A 20,183-nucleotide genomic window follows, 5' to 3' on the forward strand; every position below is an offset into this window, starting at 1 on the left:
AATGTATTGTGCAGAATCATGTCCTAAACAACATATTGCAACAGCAGAAACCAGCGTGATGAAATTCATGAGTTATTTCCACACCTAAACAAAAACGCTTCAACTCGGAGAGATAAGCACTTTTTGAACGAATGGCTATATCTTTATAAACTGTAATGGGATTACACTGAATTTGACATATATTGTGCAGAATCATGTCCTAAACAACATATTGCAACAGTAGAAACCAGCTTGATGAATTTCATGAGTTATTTCCACTCCTAATCAAAAATGCTTCAACTCGGTGAGATGAGCACTTTTTGAACGAATGGCTATATCTTTTGAACTTGTAGCTGGATTACACTGAATTTGACATATATTGTGCAAAATCATGTCCTAAATAATATATTGCAGAAACCAGCTTGATTAAATTCATCATTTATTTCCACTCCTAATCAAAAACGCTTCAACTCGGGGAGATAAGCACTTTTTGAACGAATGGCTATATCTTTCGACCTTGTAGCTGGATTACACTGAATTTGTATGTATTGTGCAGAATAATGTCCTAAACAACATATTTCAACAGCAGTAACCAGCTAGATGAAATTCATTAGTTATTTCCACTCCTAATCAAAAACGATTCAACTCGGTGAGATAAGCACTTTTTGAACGAATGGCTATATCTTTATAATCTGTGATGGGATTACATTGAATTTACATATATTGTGCAGAATAATATCCCAAAACAACATATTGCAACAGCAGAAATCAGCTTGATGAAAGTCATCAGTTATTTCCACTCCTAATCAAAAACGCTTCAACTCGGTGAGATAAGCACTTTTTTAACGAATGGCTATATCTTTTTAACTTGTAGCTCGATTACACTGAATTTGACATATATTGTGCAAAATCATGTCCTAAACAACATCATGCAGAAACCAGCCGGATGAAATTCATCAGTTATTTCCACTCCTAATCAAAAACGCTTCAACTCGGTGAGATAAGCACTTTTTGAACGAATGGCTATATCTTTTGACCTTGTAGCTGGATTAAACTGAATTTGACATAAATTGTGCGGAATTATGTACTAAAAAACATATTTCAACAGCAGAAACCAGCTTGATGAAAATCACGAGTTATTTCTAATCCTTATCAAAAACGCTTCAACTCGGTGAGATAAGGACTTTTTGAACGAATGGCTATATCTTTTGAATTTGTAGCTGGATTACACTGAATTTGAAATGTATTGTGCAGAATAATGTCCTAAACAACTTATTGCAACAGCAGAAACAAGCTTGATGAAATTCATCAGTTATTTCCACTCCTAATCAAAAACGCTTCAACTCGGTGAGTTAAGCACTTTTTGAACGAATGGCTTTATCTTTATATACTGTAATGGGATTACACTGTATTTGACATATATTGTGCAGAATCATGTCCTAAACAACATATTTCAACAGCAGAAACCAGCTTGATGCAATTCATGAGTTATTTCCACTCCTAATCAAAAACGCTTCAACTTCATGAGATAAGCAATTTTTTTAACGAATGGCTATATCTTTATAAACTGTGATAGGATTACACTGAATTTGACATTTATTGTGCAGAATCATGTCCTAAACAACATTTTTCAACAGCAGAAACCAGCTTGATGAAATTCACTAGTTATTTCCACTCCTAATCAAAAACGCTTCAACTCGGTGAGATAAGCACTTTTTGAACGAATGGCTATATCTTTATAATCTGTGATGGGATTACACTGAATTTGACATATATTGTGCAGAATAATATCCCAAAACAACATATTGCAACAGCAGAAACCAGCGTGATGAAATTCATGAGTTATTTCCACACCTAAACAGAAACGCTTCAACTCGGAGAGATAAGCACTTTTTGAACGAATGGCTATATCTTTATAAACTGTAATGGGATTACACTGAATTTGACATATATTGTACAGAATCATGTCCTAAACAACATATTGCAACAGTAGAAACCAGCTTGATGAATTTCATGAGTTATTTCCACTCCGAATCAAAAACGCTTCAACTCGGTGAGATGAGCACTTTTTGAACGAATGGCTATATCTTTTGAACTTGTAGCTGGATTACACTGAATTTGACATATATTTTGCAAAATCATGTCCTAAATAATATATTGCAGAAACCAGCCTAATTAAATTCATCATTTATTTCCACTCCTAATCAAAAACGCTTCAACTCGGTGAGATAAGCACTTTTTGAACGAATGGCTATATCTTTTGACCTTGTAGCTGGATTACACTGAATTTGAAATGTATTGTGCAGAATAATGTCCTAAACAACATATTTCAACAGCAGAAACCAGCTTGATGAAATTCATTAGTTATTTCTACTCCTAATCAAAAACGATTCAAATCGGTGAGATAAGCACTTTTTGAATGAATGGCTATATCTTTATAATCTGTGATGGGATTACACTGAATTTACATATATTGTGCAGAATAATATCCCAAAACATCATATTGCAACAGCAGAAATCAGCTTGATGAAAGTCATCAGTTATTTCCACTCCTAATCAAAAACGCTTCAACTCGGTGAGATAAGCACTTTTTTAACGAATGGCTATATCTTTTTAACTTGTAGCTGGATTACACTGAATTTGACATATATTGTGCAAAATCATGTCCTAAACAACATAATGCAGAAACCAGCCGGATGAAATTCATCAGTTATTTCCACTCCTAATCAAAAACGCTTCAACTCGGTGAGATAAGCACTTTTTGAACGAATGGCTATATCTTTTGACCTTGTAGCTGGATTAAACTGAATTTGACATAAATTGTGCAGAATTATGTACTAAACAACATATTTCAACAGCAGAAACCAGCTTGATGAAAATCACGGGTTATTTCTAATCCTTATCAAAAACGCTTCAACTCGGTGAGATAAGGACTTTTTGAACGAATGGCTATATCTTTTGAATTTGTAGCTGGATTACACTGAATTTGAAATGTATTGTGCAGAATAACGTCCTAAACAACATATTGCAACAGCAGAAACAAGCTTGATGAAATTCATGAGTTATTTCCAGTCCTAATCAAAAACGCTTCAACTCGGTGAGTTAAGCACTTTTTGAACGAATGGCTATATCTTTATATACTGTGATGGGATTACACTGAATTTGACATATATTGTGCAGAATCATGTCCTAAACAACATATTTCAACAGCAGAAACCAGCTTGATGCAATTCATGTGTTATTTCCACTCCTAATCAAAAACGCTTCAACTTCATGAGATAAGCAATTTTTTTAACGAATGGCTATATCTTTATAAACTGTCATAGGATTACACTGAATTTGACATTTATTGTGCAGAATCATGTCCTAAACAACATTTTTCAACAGCAGAAACCAGCTTGATGAAATTCACTAGTTATTTCCACTCCTAATCAAAAACGCTTCAACTCGGTGAGATAAGCACTGTTTGAACGAATGGCTATATCTTTATAATCTGTGATGGGATTACACTGAATTTGACATATATTGTGCAGAATAATATCCCAAAACAACATATTGCAACAGCAGAAATCAGCTTGATGAAATTCATGAGTTATTTCCACTCCTAATCAAAAACGCTTCAATTTTGTGAGATGAGCACTTTTTGACCGAAAGGCTATATCTTTTGAATTTGTAGCTGGATTACACTGAATTTGAAATGTATTGTGCAGAATCATGTCCTAAACAACATATTGCAACAGCAGAAACCAGCTTGATGAAATTCATGAGTTATTTCCACTCCTAATCAAAAACGCTTCAATTTTGTGAGATGAGCACTTTTTGACCGAAAGGCTATATCTTTTGAACTTGTCGCTGGATTACACTGAATTTGACATATATTGTGCAGAATCATGTACTAAACAACATATTTCAACAGCAGAAACCAGCTTGATGAAAATCACGAGTTATTTCCAATCCTAATCAAGAACGCTTCAACTCGGTGAGATAAGCACTTTTTGACCGACAGGCTATATCTTTTGAACTTGTCGCTAGATTACACTGAATTTGAAATGTATTGTGCAGAATCATATCCTAAACAAAATATTGCAACAGCAGAAACCAGCTTGATTAAATGCATTAGCTATTTCCACGCCTAATCAAAAACGCTTCAACTCGGTCAGATAAGCACTTTTTGAATGAATGGCTATATCTTTTTAACTTGTTGCTGGATTACACTGAATTTGACATATATTGTGCAGAATCATGTCCTAAATAACATATTGCAATAGCAGAAACCAGCCTGATGAAATTCATCAGTTATTTCCACTCCTAATCAAAAACGCTTCAACTCGGTGAGATAAGCACTTTTTGAACGAATAGCTTAATCTTTATAAATTGTAATGGGATTACACTGAATATGACATATATTGTGCAGAATCATGTCCTAAACAACATATTGCAACAGCAGAAACCAGCTTGATGAAATTCATTAGTTATTTCCACTCCTAATCAAAAACGCTTCAACTCATTGAGATAAGCACTTTTTGACCGAATGGCTATATCTTTTGAACTTGTTGCTGGATTACACTGAATTTGCCATATATTGTGCAGAATCATGTCCTAAACAACATATTGCAACAGCAGAGACCAGCTTGATGGAATTCATGAGTTATTTCCACACCTAAACAAAAACGCTTCAACTCGGAGAGATAAGCACTTTTTGAACGAATGGCTATATCTTTATAAACTGTGATGGGATTACATTAAATTTGACATATATTGTGCAGAATCATGTCCTAAACAACATATTGCAACAGCAGAAACCAGCTTGATGAAATTCATTAGTTATTTCCACTCCTAATCTAAAACGCTTCAACTCGGTGAGATAAGAACTTTTTGAACGAATGGCTATATCTTTATAAACTGTGATGGGATTACACTGAATATGACATATATTGTGCAAAATCATGTCCTAAATAACATAATGCATAAAACCAGCCTGATGAAATTCATCAGTTATTTCCACTCCTAATCAAAAACGCTTCAACTCAGTGAGATAAGCACTTTTTGAACGAATGGCTATATCTTTTGAATTTGTAGCTGGATTACACTGAATTTGAAATGTATTGTGCAGAATCATGTCCTAAACAACATATTGCAACAGCAGAAACCAGCTTGATGAAATTCATTGGTTATTTCCACTCCTAATCAAAAACGCTTCAACTCGGTGAGTTAAGCACTTTTTGAACGAATGGCTATATCTTTATAAACTGTGATGGGATTACACTGAATATGACATATATTGTGCAAAATCATGTCCTAAATAACATTTTGCAGAAACCAGCTTGATGAAATTCATCAGTTATTTCCAATCCTAATCAAAAATGCTTCAACTCGGTGAGATAAGGACTTTTTGAACGAATGGCTATATCTTTTGAATTTTTAGCTGGATTACACTGAATTTGACATAAATTGTGCAGAATTATGTACTAAACAACATATTTCAACAGCAGAAACCAGCTTGATGAAAATCACGAGTTATTTCTAATCCTTATCAAAAACGCTTCAACTCGGTGAGATAAGGACTTTTTGAACGAATGGCTATATCTTTTGAATTTGTAGCTGGATTACACTGAATTTGAAATGTATTGTGCAGAATAATGTCCTGAACAACTTATTGCAACAGCAGAAACCAGCTTGATGAAATTCATCAGTTATTTCCACTCCTAATCAAAAACGCTTCAACTCGGTGAGTTAAGCACTTTTTGAACGAATGGCTATATTTTTATATACTGTGATGGGATTACACTGTATTTGACATTAATTGTGCAGAATCATGTCCTAAACAACATATTTCAACAGCAGAAACCAGCGTGATGAAATTCATGAGTTATTTCTACAACCTAAACAAAAACGCTTCAACTCGGAGAGAAAAGCACTTTTTGAACGAATGGCTATATCTTTATAAACTGTAAAGGGATTACATTAAATTTGACATATATTGTGCAGAATCATGTCCTAAACAACATATTGCAACGGTAGTAACCAGCCTAATGAAATTCATGAGTTATTTCCACTCCTAATCAAAAACGCTTCAACTCGGTGAGATGAGCACTTTTTGACCGAATGGCTATATCTTTTGAACTTGTCGCTGGATTACACTGAATTTGACATATATTGTTCAGAATCATGTACTAAACAACATATTTCAACAGCATAAACCAGCTTGATGAAATTCATTAGTTTTTTCCACTCCTAATCACAAACGCTTCAACTCATTGAGATAAGCACTTTTTGACCGAATGGCTATATCTTTTGAACTTGTAACTGGATTACGCTGAATTTGACATATAATGTGCTGAATCATGTCCTAAACAACATATTTCAACAGCAGAAACCAGCTTGATGAAATTCATTAGTTATTTCCACTCCTAATCAAAAACGCTCCAACTCGGTGAGATAAGGACTTTTTGAACGAATGGCTATATCTTTTGAATTTGTAGCTGGATTACACTGAATTTGACATAAATTGTGCAGAATTATGTACTAAACAACATATTTCAACAGCAGAAACCAGCTTGATGAAAATCACGAGTTATTTCTAATCCTTATCAAAAACGCTTCAACTCGGTGAGATAAGGACTTTTTGAACGAATGGCTATATCTTTTGAATTTGTAGCTGGATTACACTGAATTTGAAATGTATTGTGCAGAATAATGTCCTGAACAACTTATTGCAACAGCAGAAACAAGCTTGATGAAATTCATCAGTTATTTCCACTCCTAATCAAAAACGCTTCAACTCGGTGAGTTAAGCACTTTTTGAACGAATGGCTATATTTTTATATACTGTGATGGGATTACACTGTATTTGACATTAATTATGCAGAATCATGTCCTAAACAACATATTTCAACAGCAGAAACCAGCGTGATGAAATTCATGAGTTATTTCTACAACCTAAACAAAAACGCTTCAACTCGGAGAGAAAAGCACTTTTTGAACGAATGGCTATATCTTTATAAACTGTAAAGGGATTACATTAAATTTGACATATATTGTGCAGAATCATGTCCTAAACAACATATTGCAACGGTAGAAACCAGCCTAATGAAATTCATGAGTTATTTCCACTCCTAATCAAAAACGCTTCAACTCGGTGAGATGAGCACTTTTTGACCGAATGGCTATATCTTTTGAACTTGTCGCTGGATTACACTGAATTTGACATATATTGTTCAGAATCATGTACTAAACAACATATTTCAACAGCATAAACCAGCTTGATGAAATTCATTAGTTTTTTCCACTCCTAATCACAAAAGCTTCAACTCATTGAGATAAGCACTTTTTGACCGAATGGCTATATCTTTTGAACTTGTAACTGGATTACGCTGAATTTGACATATAATGTGCTGAATCATGTCCTAAACAACATATTTCAACAGCAGAAACCAGCTTGATGAAATTCATTAGTTATTTCCACTCCTAATCAAAAACGCTCCAACTCGGTGAGATAAGGACTTTTTGACCGAATGGCTATATCTTTTGAATTTGTAGCTGGATTAGACTGAATTTGAAATGTATTCTGCAGAATCATGTCCTAAAAAACATATTTCAACAGCATAAACCAGCTTGATGAAATTCATCAGTTATTTCCTATTTTGATCAAAAACGCTTCAACTTGGTGAGATAAGCACTTTTTGACCGAATGGCTATACCTTTTGAACTTGTCGCTGGATTACACTGAATTTGACATATATTGTTCAGAATCATGTACTAAACAACATATTTCAACAGCATAAACCAGCTTGATGAAAGTCATCAGTTATTTCCACTCCTAATCACAAACGCATCAACTCATTGAGATAAGCACTTTTTGACCGAATGGTTATATCTTTTTAACTTGTAGCTGGATTACGCTGAATTTGACATATAATGTGCTGAATCATGTCCTAAACAACATATTTCAACGGCAGAAACCAGCTTGATGAAATTCATTAGTTATTTCCACTCCTAATCAAAAACGCTCCAACTCGGTGAGATAAGCACATTTTGAACGAATGGCTATATCTTAATAAACTGTGATGGGATTACACTGAATTTGAAAATATTGTGCAGAATCATATCCCAAAAAACATATTGCAACAGCAGAAACCAGCTTGATGAAATTCATTAGTTATTTCCACTCCTAATCAAAAACGCTTCAACTCGGTCAGTTAAGCACTTTTTGAACGAATGGCTATATCTTTATAAATTGTGATGGGATTACACTGAATTTCACATATATTGTGCAGAATCATGTCCTAAAAAACATATTTCAACAGCAGAAACCAGCTTGATGAAATTCATGAGTTATTTCCAATCCTGATCAAAAACGCTTCATCTTGGTGACATAAGTACTTTTCGAACGAATGGCTATATCTTTTGAACTTGTAGCTGGATTACACTGAATTTGACATATATTGTGCAGATTCATGTACTAAACAAAATATTGCAACAGCAGAAACCAGCTTGATTAAATGCATTAGTTATTACCACTCCCAATCAAAAACGCTTCAACTCGGTGAGATAAGCACTTTTTGAACGAATGGATATGTCTTTAAAAACTGTGATGGGATTACAATGAATTTGACATCTATTGTGCAGAATTATATCCTAAACAACATATTGCAACAGCAGAAACCAGCTTGATGAAATTCATCAGTTATTTCCACTCCTAATAAAAAACGCTTCAACTCGTTGAGATAAGCACTTTTTGAACGAATGGCTATATCTTTTGAACTTGTAGCTGGATTACACTGAATTTGACATATATTGTGCAGAATCATGTCCTAATTAACATATTGCAGAAACCAGCCTGATGAAATTCATCAGTTGTTTCCACTCCTAATCAAAAACGCTTCAACTCGGTGAGATAAGCACTTTTCGACCGAAAGGCTATATCTTTTGAACTTGTCGCTGGATTACACTGAATTTGACATTTATTGTGCAGAATCATGTACTAAACAACATATTTCAACAGCAGAAACCAGCTTGATGAAATTCATGTATTATATCCACTCCTAATCAAAAACGCTCCAACTCGGTGAGATAAGCACTTTTTGAACGAATGGCTATATCTTAATAAACTGTGATGGGATTACACTGAATTTGACAAATATTGTGCAGAATCATGTCCTATATAACAAATTGCAACAGCAGAAACCAGCTTGATGCAATTCATGAGTTATTTCCACTCCTAATCAAAAACGCTTCAACTTGGTGAGATAAGCAATTTTTTAACGAATGGTTGTATCTTTATAAGCTGTGATGGGATAACACTGAATTTGACATACATTGTGCAGAATCAAGCTCCTAAAAAACATATTTCAACAGAAGAAACCAGCTTGATGAAATTCGTGAGTTATTTCCTATCCTGATCAAAAACGCTTCAACTCGGTGAGATAAGCACTTTTTGACCGAATGGCTATATCTTTTGAACTTGTAGCTGGATTACGCTGAATTTGACATATAATGTGCAGAATCATGTCCTAAACAACATATTTCAACAGCAGAAACCAGCTTGATGAAATTCATTTGTTATTTCCACTCCTAATCAAAAACGCTTCAACTCGGTGAGATAAGCACTTTTTGAACGAATGGCTATATCTTTATAAATTGTGATGGGATTGCACTGAATTTGACATATATTGTGCAGAATCATGTCCTAAACAACATATTTCAACAGCAGTAACCAGCTTGATGAAATTCATCAGTTATTTCCACTCCTAATCAAAAACGCTTCAACTCGGTGAGATAAGCACTTTTTGACCGAATGGCTATATCTTTTGAACTTGTTGCTGGATAACACTGAATTTGACATATATCGTGCAGAATCATGTACTAAACAACATATTTCAATAGCAGAAACCAGCTTGATGAAAATCACGAGTTATTTCCACTCCTAAACAAAAACGCTTCAACTCGGTGAGATAAGCACTTTTTGAACGAATGGCTATATCTTTTGAATTTGTAGCTGGATTAAACTGAATTTGAAATGTATTGTGCAAAATCATGTCCTAAACAACATATTGCAACAGCAGAAACCAGCTTGATGAAATTCATTAGTTATTTCCACTCCTAATCAAAAACGCTTCAACTCGGTGAGATAAGGACTTTTTGACCGAATGGCTATATCTTCATTAACTGTGATGGGATTGCACTGAATTTGACATATATTGTGCAGAATCATGTCCTAAACAACATATTTCAACAGCAGAAACCAGCCTGATGAAATTCATGAGTTATATTCACTCCTAATCTAAAACGCTTCAACTCATTGAGATAAGCACTTTTTGACCGAATGGCTATATCTTTTGAACTTGTAGCTGGATTACGCTGAATTTGACATATATTGTGCAGAATCATGTCCTAAACAAAATATTGCAACAGCAGAAACCAGCTTGATGAAATTCATGAGTTATTTCCACTCCTAATCAAAAACGCTTCAACTCGGTGAGTTAAGCACTATTTGAACGAATAGCTTTATCTTTATAAACTGTGATGGGATTACACTGAATATGACATATATTGTGCAGAATAATATCCTAAAAAAAATATTGCAACAGCAGAAACCAGCTTGATTAAATGCATTAGTTATTTCCACTCCTAATCAAAAACGCTTCAACTCGGTAAGATAAGCACTTGTTGAACGAATGGCTATATCTTTTTAACTTGTTGCTGGATTACACTGAATTTGACATATATTTAGCAGAATCATGTCCTAAATAACATATTGCAATAGCAGAAACCAGCCTGATGAAATTCATCAGTTATTTCCACTCCTAATCAAAAACGCTTCAACTCGGGGAGTTAAGCACTTTTTGAACGAATGGCTATATCATTATAAATTGTGATGGGATTACACTGAATTTGACATATATTGTGCAGAATCATGTCCTAAACAACATATTGCAACAGCAGAAACCAGCTTGATGAAATTCATTAGTTATTTCCACTCCTAATCTAAAACGCTTCAACTCGGTGAGATAAGCACTTTTTGAACGAATGGCTATATCTTTATAAACTGTGATGGGATTACACTGAATTTGACATATATTGTGCAAAATCATGTCCTAAATAACATATTGCAGAAACCAGCTTGATGATATTCATCAGTTATTTCCAATCCTAATCAAAAACGCTTCAACTCGGTGAGATAAGCACTTTTTGACCGAATGGCTATATCTTTTGAACTTGTCGCTGGATTACACTGAATTTGACATATATTGTTCAGAATCATGTACTAAACAACATATTTCAACAGCATAAACCAGCTTGATGAAATTCATTAGTTATTTCCACTCCTAATCAAAAACGCTCCAACTCGGTGAGATAAGCACTTTTTGAACGAATTGATATATCTTTATAAACTGTGATGGGATTACACTGAATTTGACATATATTGTGCAGAATCATGTCCTAAACAACATATTGCAACAGCAGAAACCAGCCTGATGAAATTCATGAGTTATTTCCACTCCTAATCAAAAACGCTTCAACTTGGTGAGATAAGCAATTTTTTAACGAATGGTTGTATCTTTATAAACTGTGATGGGATTACACTGAATTTGACTTATAATGTGCAGAATCATGTCCTAAACAACATATTTCAACAGCAGAAACCAGCTTGATGAAATTCATGAGTTATTTCCACTCCTAATCAAAAACGCTTCAACTCGGTGAGATAAGCACTTTTTCAACGAATGGCTATATCTTTATAAACTGTGATTGGATTACACTGAATTTGACATATATTGTGCATAATCATGTCCTAAAAAACATATTTCAACAGCAGAAACCAGCTTGATGAAATTCGTGAGTTATTTCCTATCCTGATCAAAAACGCTTAAACTCGGTGAGATAAGCACTTTTTGACCGAATGGCTATATCTTTTGAACTTGTAGCTGGATTACGCTGAATTTGACATATAATGTGCAGAATCATGTCCTAAACAACATATTTCAACAGCAGAAACCAGCTTGATGAAATTCATGAGTTATTTCCACTCCTAATCAAAAACGCTTCAACTCGGTGAGTTAAGCACTTTTCGAACGAATGGCTATATCTTAATAAACTGTGATGGGATTACACTGAATTTGACAAATATTGTGCAGAATCATATCCCAAACAACATATTGCAACAGCAGAAACGAGCTTGATGAAATTCATTAGTTATTTCCACTCCTAATCAAAAACGCTTCAACTCGGTGAGTTCAGCACTTTTTGAACGAATGGCTATATCTCTATAAATTGTAATGGGATTACACTGAATTTGACATATATTGTGCAGAATCATGTCCTAAACAACATATTGCAACAGCATAAACCAGCTTGATGAAATTCATTAGTTATTTCCACTCCTAATCAAAAACGCTTCAACTCATTGAGATAAGCACTTTTTGTCCGAATGGCTATATCTTTTGAACTTGTAGCTGGATTACACTAAATTTGCCATATATTGTGCAGAATCATGTCCTAAACAACATATTGCAATAGTGGAAACCAGCTTGATGAAATTCATGAGTTATTTCCACACTTAAACAAAAACGCTTCAACTATTGAGAGATAAGCACTTTTTGAACGAATGGCTATATCTTTATAAACTGCAAGGGGATTACATTAAATTTGACGTATATTGTGCAGAATCATGTCCTAAACAACATATTGCAACAGCAGAAACCAGCTTGATGAAATTCATTAGTTATTTCCACTCCTAATCTAAAACGCTTCAACTCGGTGAGATAAGCCCTTTTTGAACGAATGGCTATATCTTAATAAACTGTGATGGGATTACACTGAATTTGACATATATTGTTCAGAATCATGTACTAAACAACATATTTCAACAGCATAAACCAGCTTGATGAAATTCATTAGTTATTTCCACTCCTAATCAAAAACGCTCCAACTCGGTGAGATAAGCACTTTTTGAACGAATTGATATATCTTTATAAACTGTGATGGGATTACACTGAATTTGACATATATTGTGCAGAATCATGTCCTAAACAACATATTGCAACAGCAGAAACCAGCCTGATGAAATTCATGAGTTATTTCCACTCCTAATCAAAAACGCTTCAACTTGGTGAGATAAGCAATTTTTTAACGAATGGTTGTATCTTTATAAACTGTGATGGGATTACACTGAATTTGACTTATAATGTGCAGAATCATGTCCTAAACAACATATTTCAACAGCAGAAACCAGCTTGATGAAATTCATGAGTTATTTCCACTCCTAATCAAAAACGCTTCAACTCGGTGAGATAAGCACTTTTTCAACGAATGGCTATATCTTTATAAACTGTGATTGGATTACACTGAATTTGACATATATTGTGCAGAATCATGTCCTAAAAAACATATTTCAACAGCAGAAACCAGCTTGATGAAATTCGTGAGTTATTTCCTATCCTGATCAAAAACGCTTAAACTCGGTGAGATAAGCACTTTTTGACCGAATGGCTATATCTTTTGAACTTGTAGCTGGATTACGCTGAATTTGACATATAATTTGCAGAATCATGTCCTAAACAACATATTTCAACAGCAGAAACCAGCTTGATGAAATTCATTAGTTATTTCCACTCCTAATCAAAAACGCTTCAACTCGGTGAGTTAAGCACTTTTTGAACGAATGGCTATATCTCTATAAATTGTGATGGGATTACACTGAATTTGACATATATTGTGCAGAATCATGTCCTAAACAACATATTGCAACAGCATAAACCAGCTTGATGAAATTCATTAGTTATTTCCACTCCTAATCAAAAACGCTTCAACTCATTGAAATAAGCACTTTTTGTCCGAATGGCTATATCTTTTGAACTTGTAGCTGGATTACACTAAATTTGCCATATATTGTGCAGAATCATGTCCTAAACAACATATTGCGATAGTGGAAACCAGCTTGATGAAATTCATGAGTTATTTCCACACTTAAACAAAAACGCTTCAACTCGGAGAGATAAGCACTTTTTGAACGAATGGCTATATCTTTATAAACTGCAATGGGATTACATTAAATTTGACGTATATTGTGCAGAATCATGTCCTAAACAACATATTGCAACAGCAGAAACCAGCTTGATGAAATTCATTAGTTATTTCCACTCCTAATCTAAAACGCTTCAACTCGGTGAGATAAGCCCTTTTTGAACGAATGGCTATATCTTTATAAACTGTGATGGGATTACACTGAATTTGACATATATTGTGCAAAATCATGTCCTAAATAACATATTGCAGAAACCAGCTTGATGATATTCATCAGTTATTTCCAATCCTAATCAAAAACGCTTCAACTCGGTGAGATAAGGACTTTTTGAACGAATGGCTATATCTTTTTAATTTGTAGCTGGATTAGACTGAATTTGAAATGTATTCTGCAGAATCATGTCCTAAAAAAACATATTTCAACAGCAGAAACCAGCTTGATAAAATTCGTGAGTTATTTCCTATCCTGATCAAAAACGCTTCAACTCGGTGAGATAAGCACTTTTTGACCGAATGGCTATATCTTTTGAACTTGTAGCTGGATTACGCTGAATTTGACATATAATGTGCAGAATCATGTCCTAAACAACATATTTCAACAGCAGAAACCAGCTTGATGAAATTCATTAGTTATTTCCACTCCTAATCAAAAACGCTTCAACTCGGTGAGATAAGCACTTTTTGAACGAATGGCTATATCTTTATAAATTGTGATGGGATTGCACTGAATTTGACATATATTGTGCAGATTCATGTCCTAAACAACATATTTCAACAGCAGTAACCAGCTTGATGAAATTCATGAGTTATTTCCAATCCTGATCAAAAACGCTTCATCTTGGTGAGATAAGCACTTTTTGAACGAATGGCTATATCTTTTGAACTTGTAGCTGGATTACACTGAATTTGACATATATTGTGCAGATTCATGTACTAAACAACATATTGCAACAGCAGAAACCAGCTTGATTAAATGCATTAGTTATTACCACTCCTAATCAAAAACGCTTCAACTCGGTGAGATAAGCACTTTTTGAACGAATGGCTATATCTTTATAAACTGTGATGGGATTTCACTGATTTTGACATATATTGTGCAGAATCATGTACTAAACAACATATTGCAACAGCAGAAACCAGCCTGATGAAATTCATCAGTTGTTTCCACTCCTAATCAAAAACGCTTCAACTCGGTGAGATAAGCACTTTTTGACCGAAAGGCTATATCTTTTGAACTTGTCGCTGGATTACACTGAATTTGACATATATTGTGCAGAATCATGTCCTAATTAACATATTGCAGAAACCAGCTTGATGAAATTCATCAGTTGTTTCCACTCCTAATCAAAAACGCTACAACTCGGTGAGTTAAGCACTTTTTGAAGTAATGGCTATATCTTTATAAATTGTGATGGGATTACACTGAATTTGACATATATTGTGCAGAATCATGTCCTATATAACAAATTGCAACAGCAGAAACCAGCTTGATGCAATTCTTGTATTATATCCACTCCTAATCAAAAATGCTTCAACTCATTGAGATAAGCACTTTTTGACCGAATGGCTATATCTTTTGAACATGTAGCTGTATTACGCTGAATTTGACATGTATTTTGCAGAATCATGTCCTAAACAACATATTGCAACAGCATGAACCAGCTTTATGAAATTCATTAGTTATTTCCACTCCTAATCAAAAACGCTACAACTCGGTGAGTTAAGCACTTTTTGAAGTAATGGCTATATCTTTATAAATTGTGATGGGATTACACTGAATTTGACATATATTGTGCAGAATCATGTCCTATATAACAAATTGCAACAGCAGAAACCAGCTTGATGCAATTCATGTATTATATCCACTCCTAATCAAAAATGCTTCAACTCATTGAGATAAGCACTTTTTGACCGAATGGCTATATCTTTTGAACATGTAGCTGGATTACGCTGAATTTGACATGTATTTTGCAGAATCATGTCCTAAACAACATATTGCAACAGCATGAACCAGCTTGATGAAATTCATTAGTTATTTCCACTCCTAATCAAAAACGCTTCAACTTGGTGAGATAAGCAATTTTTTAACGAATGGTTATATCTTTATAAGCTGTGATGGGATTACATTGAATTTGACATTTATTGTGCAGAATCATGTCCTAAACAACATATTTCAACAGCAGAAACCAGCTTCATGAAATTCATGTATTATATCCACTCCTAATCAAAAATGCTTCAACTCATTGAGATAAGCACTTTTTGACCGAATGGCTATATCTTTTGAACTTGTACCTGGATTACGCTGAATTTGACTTATAATGTGCAGAATCATGTCCTAAACAACATATTTCAACAGCAGAAACCAGCTTGATGAAATTCATGAAATTATTTCCAATCCTGATGAAAAACGCCTCAACTTGGTGAGATTAGCACTTTTTGAACGAATGGCTATATCTTTTGAACTTGTGGCTGGATTACACTGAATTTGACATATATTGTGCAGAATCATGTACTAAACAACATATTTCAATAGCAGAAACCAATTTGTAGAAAATCACGAGTTATTTCCACTCCTAAACAAAAACGCTTCAACTCAGTGAGATAAGCACTTTTCGAACGAATGGCTATTTCTTAATAACCTGTGATGGGATTACACTGAATTTGACATATATTGTGCAGAATCATGTCCTAAACAACATATTGCAACAGCAGAAACCAGCCTGATGAAATTCATGAGTTATTTCCACTCCTAATCAAAAACGCTTCAACTCAGTGAGATAAGCACTTTTTGACCGAAAGGCTATATCTTTTGAACTTGTTGCTGGATTACACTGAATTCGATATATATTGTGCAGAATCATGTCCTAAACAAAATATTGCAACAGCAGAAACCAGCATGATGAAATGTATAGTTACTTCCACTCCTAATCAAAAACGCTTCAACTCGGTCAGATAAGCACTTTTTGAAAAAATGGCTAAATCTTTTTAACTTGTTGCTGGATTACACAGAATTTGACATATATTGTGCAAAATCATGTCCTAAATAACATATTGCAACAGCAGAAACCAGCTTGGTGAAATTCATCAGTTATTTCCACTCCTAATCAAAAACGCTTCAACTCGGTGAGATAAGCACTTTATGAACGAATAGCTTTATCTTTATATACTGTGATGGGATTACACTGAATATGACATATATTGTGCAAAATCATGTTCTAAACAACTTATTGCAACAGCAGAAACCAGCTTGATGAAATTCATGAGTTATTTCCACTCCTTATCAAAAACGCTACAACTCGGTGAGTTAAGCACTTTTTGAACGAATGGCTATATCTTTATAAAGTGTTATGGGATTACACTGAATATGACATATATTGTGCAAAATCATATTCTAAACAACATATTGCAACAGCAGAAACCAGCTTGATGAAATTCATGAGTTATTTCCAATCCTGATCAAAAACGCTTCATCTTGGTGAGATAAGCACTTTTTGAACGAATGGCTATATCTTTTGAACTTGTCGCTGGATTACACTGAATTTGACATATATTGTGCAGAATCATGTCCTAATTAACATATTGCAGAAACCAGCCTGATGAAATTCATCAGTTGTTTTCCACTCCTAATCAAAAACGCTTCAACTCGGTGAGATAAGCACTTTTCGACCAAAAGGCTATATCTTTTGAACTTGTCGCTGGATTAAACTGAATTTGACATGTATTGTGCAGAATCATGTCCTAAACAACATATTGCAACACCATAAACCAGCTTGATGAAATTCATTAGTTATTTCCACTCCTAATCAAAAACGTAACAACTCGGTGAGTTAAGCACTTTTTGAAGTAATGGCTATATCTTTATAAATTGTGATGAGATTACACTGAATTTGACATATATTGTGCAGAATCATGTCCTATATAACAAATTGCAACAGCAGAAACCAGCTTCATGAAATTCATGTATTATATCCACTCCTAATCAAAAATGCTTCAACTCATTGAGATAAGCACTTTTTGACCGAATGGCTATATCTTTTGAACATGTAGCTGGATTACGCTGAATTTGACATGTATTTTGCAGAATCATGTCCTAAACAACATATTGCAACAGCATGAACCAGCTTGATGAAATTCATTAGTGATTTCCACTCCTAATCAAAAACGCTTCAACTTGGTGAGATAAGCAATTTTTTAACGAATGGTTATATCTTTATAAGCTGTGATGGGATTACATTGAATTTGACATTTATTGTGCAGAATCATGTCCTAAACAACATATTTCAACAGCAGAAACCAGCTTCATGAAATTCATGTATTATATCCACTCCTAATCAAAAATGCTTCAACTCATTGAGATAAGCACTTTTTGACCGAATGGCTATATCTTTTGAACTTGTACCTGGATTACGCTGAATTTGACTTATAATGTGCAGAATCATGTCCTAAACAACATATTTCAACAGCAGAAACCAGCTTGATGAAATTCATGAAATTATTTCCAATCCTGATGAAAAACGCCTCAACTTGGTGAGATTAGCACTTTTTGAACGAATGGCTATATCTTTTGAACTTGTGGCTGGATTACACTGAATTTGACATATATTGTGCAGAATCATGTACTAAACAACATATTTCAATAGCAGAAACCAATTTGTAGAAAATCACGAGTTATTTCCACTCCTAAACAAAAACGCTTCAACTCAGTGAGATAAGCACTTTTCGAACGAATGGCTATTTCTTAATAAACTGTGATGGGATTACACTGAATTTGACATATATTGTGCAGAATCATGTCCTAAACAACATATTGCAATAGCAGAAACCAGCCTGATGAAATTCATGAGTTATTTCCACTCCTAATCAAAAACGCTTCAACTCAGTGAGATAAGCACTTTTTGACCGAAAGGCTATATCTTTTGAACTTGTTGCTGGATTACACTGAATTCGATATATATTGTGCAGAATCATGTCCTAAACAAAATATTGCAACAGCAGAAACCAGCATGATGAAATGTATAGTTACTTCCACTCCTAATCAAAAACGCTTCAACTCGGTCAGATAAGCACTTTTTGAAAAAATGGCTAAATCTTTTTAACTTGTTGCTGGATTACACAGAATTTGACATATATTGTGCAAAATCATGTCCTAAATAACATATTGCAACAGCAGAAACCAGCTTGGTGAAATTCATCAGTTATTTCCACTCCTAATCAAAAACGCTTCAACTCGGTGAGATAAGCACTTTATGAACGAATAGCTTTATCTTTATATACTGTGATGGGATTACACTGAATATGACATATATTGTGCAAAATCATGTTCTAAACAACTTATTGCAACAGCAGAAACCAGCTTGATGAAATTCATGAGTTATTTCCACTCCTTATAAAAAACGCTACAACTCGGTGAGTTAAGCACTTTTTGAACGAATGGCTATATCTTTATAAAGTGTTATGGGATTACACTGAATATGACATATATTGTGCAAAATCATATTCTAAACAACATATTGCAACAGCAGAAACCAGCTTGATGAAATTCATGAGTTATTTCCAATCCTGATCAAAAACGCTTCATCTTGGTGAGATAAGCACTTTTTGAACGAATGGCTATATCTTTTGAACTTGTCGCTGGATTACACTGAATTTGACATATATTGTGCAGAATCATGTCCTAATTAACATATTGCAGAAACCAGCCTGATGAAATTCATCAGTTGTTTTCCACTCCTAATCAAAAACGCTTCAACTCGGTGAGATAAGCACTTTTCGACCAAAAGGCTATATCTTTTGAACTTGTCGCTGGATTAAACTGAATTTGACATGTATTGTGCAGAATCATGTCCTAAACAACATATTGCAACACCATAAACCAGCTTGATGAAATTCATTAGTTATTTCCACTCCTAATCAAAAACGTAACAACTCGGTGAGTTAAGCACTTTTTGAAGTAATGGCTATATCTTTATAAATTGTGATGAGATTACACTGAATTTGACATATATTGTGCAGAATCATGTCCTATATAACAAATTGCAACAGCAGAAACCAGCTTCATGAAATTCATGTATTATATCCACTCCTAATCAAAAATGCTTCAACTCATTGAGATAAGCACTTTTTGACCGAATGGCTATATCTTTTGAACTTGTAGCTGGATTACGCTGAATTTGACATGT

Source organism: Fistularia commersonii, unplaced genomic scaffold, assembly GCF_037954325.1.
Source record: "Fistularia commersonii isolate RoL2024-O1a breed Wild unplaced genomic scaffold, RoL_Fcom_v1.0 HiC_scaffold_37, whole genome shotgun sequence".
In the NCBI taxonomy this organism is placed as follows: Eukaryota; Metazoa; Chordata; class Actinopteri; order Syngnathiformes; family Fistulariidae; genus Fistularia; species Fistularia commersonii.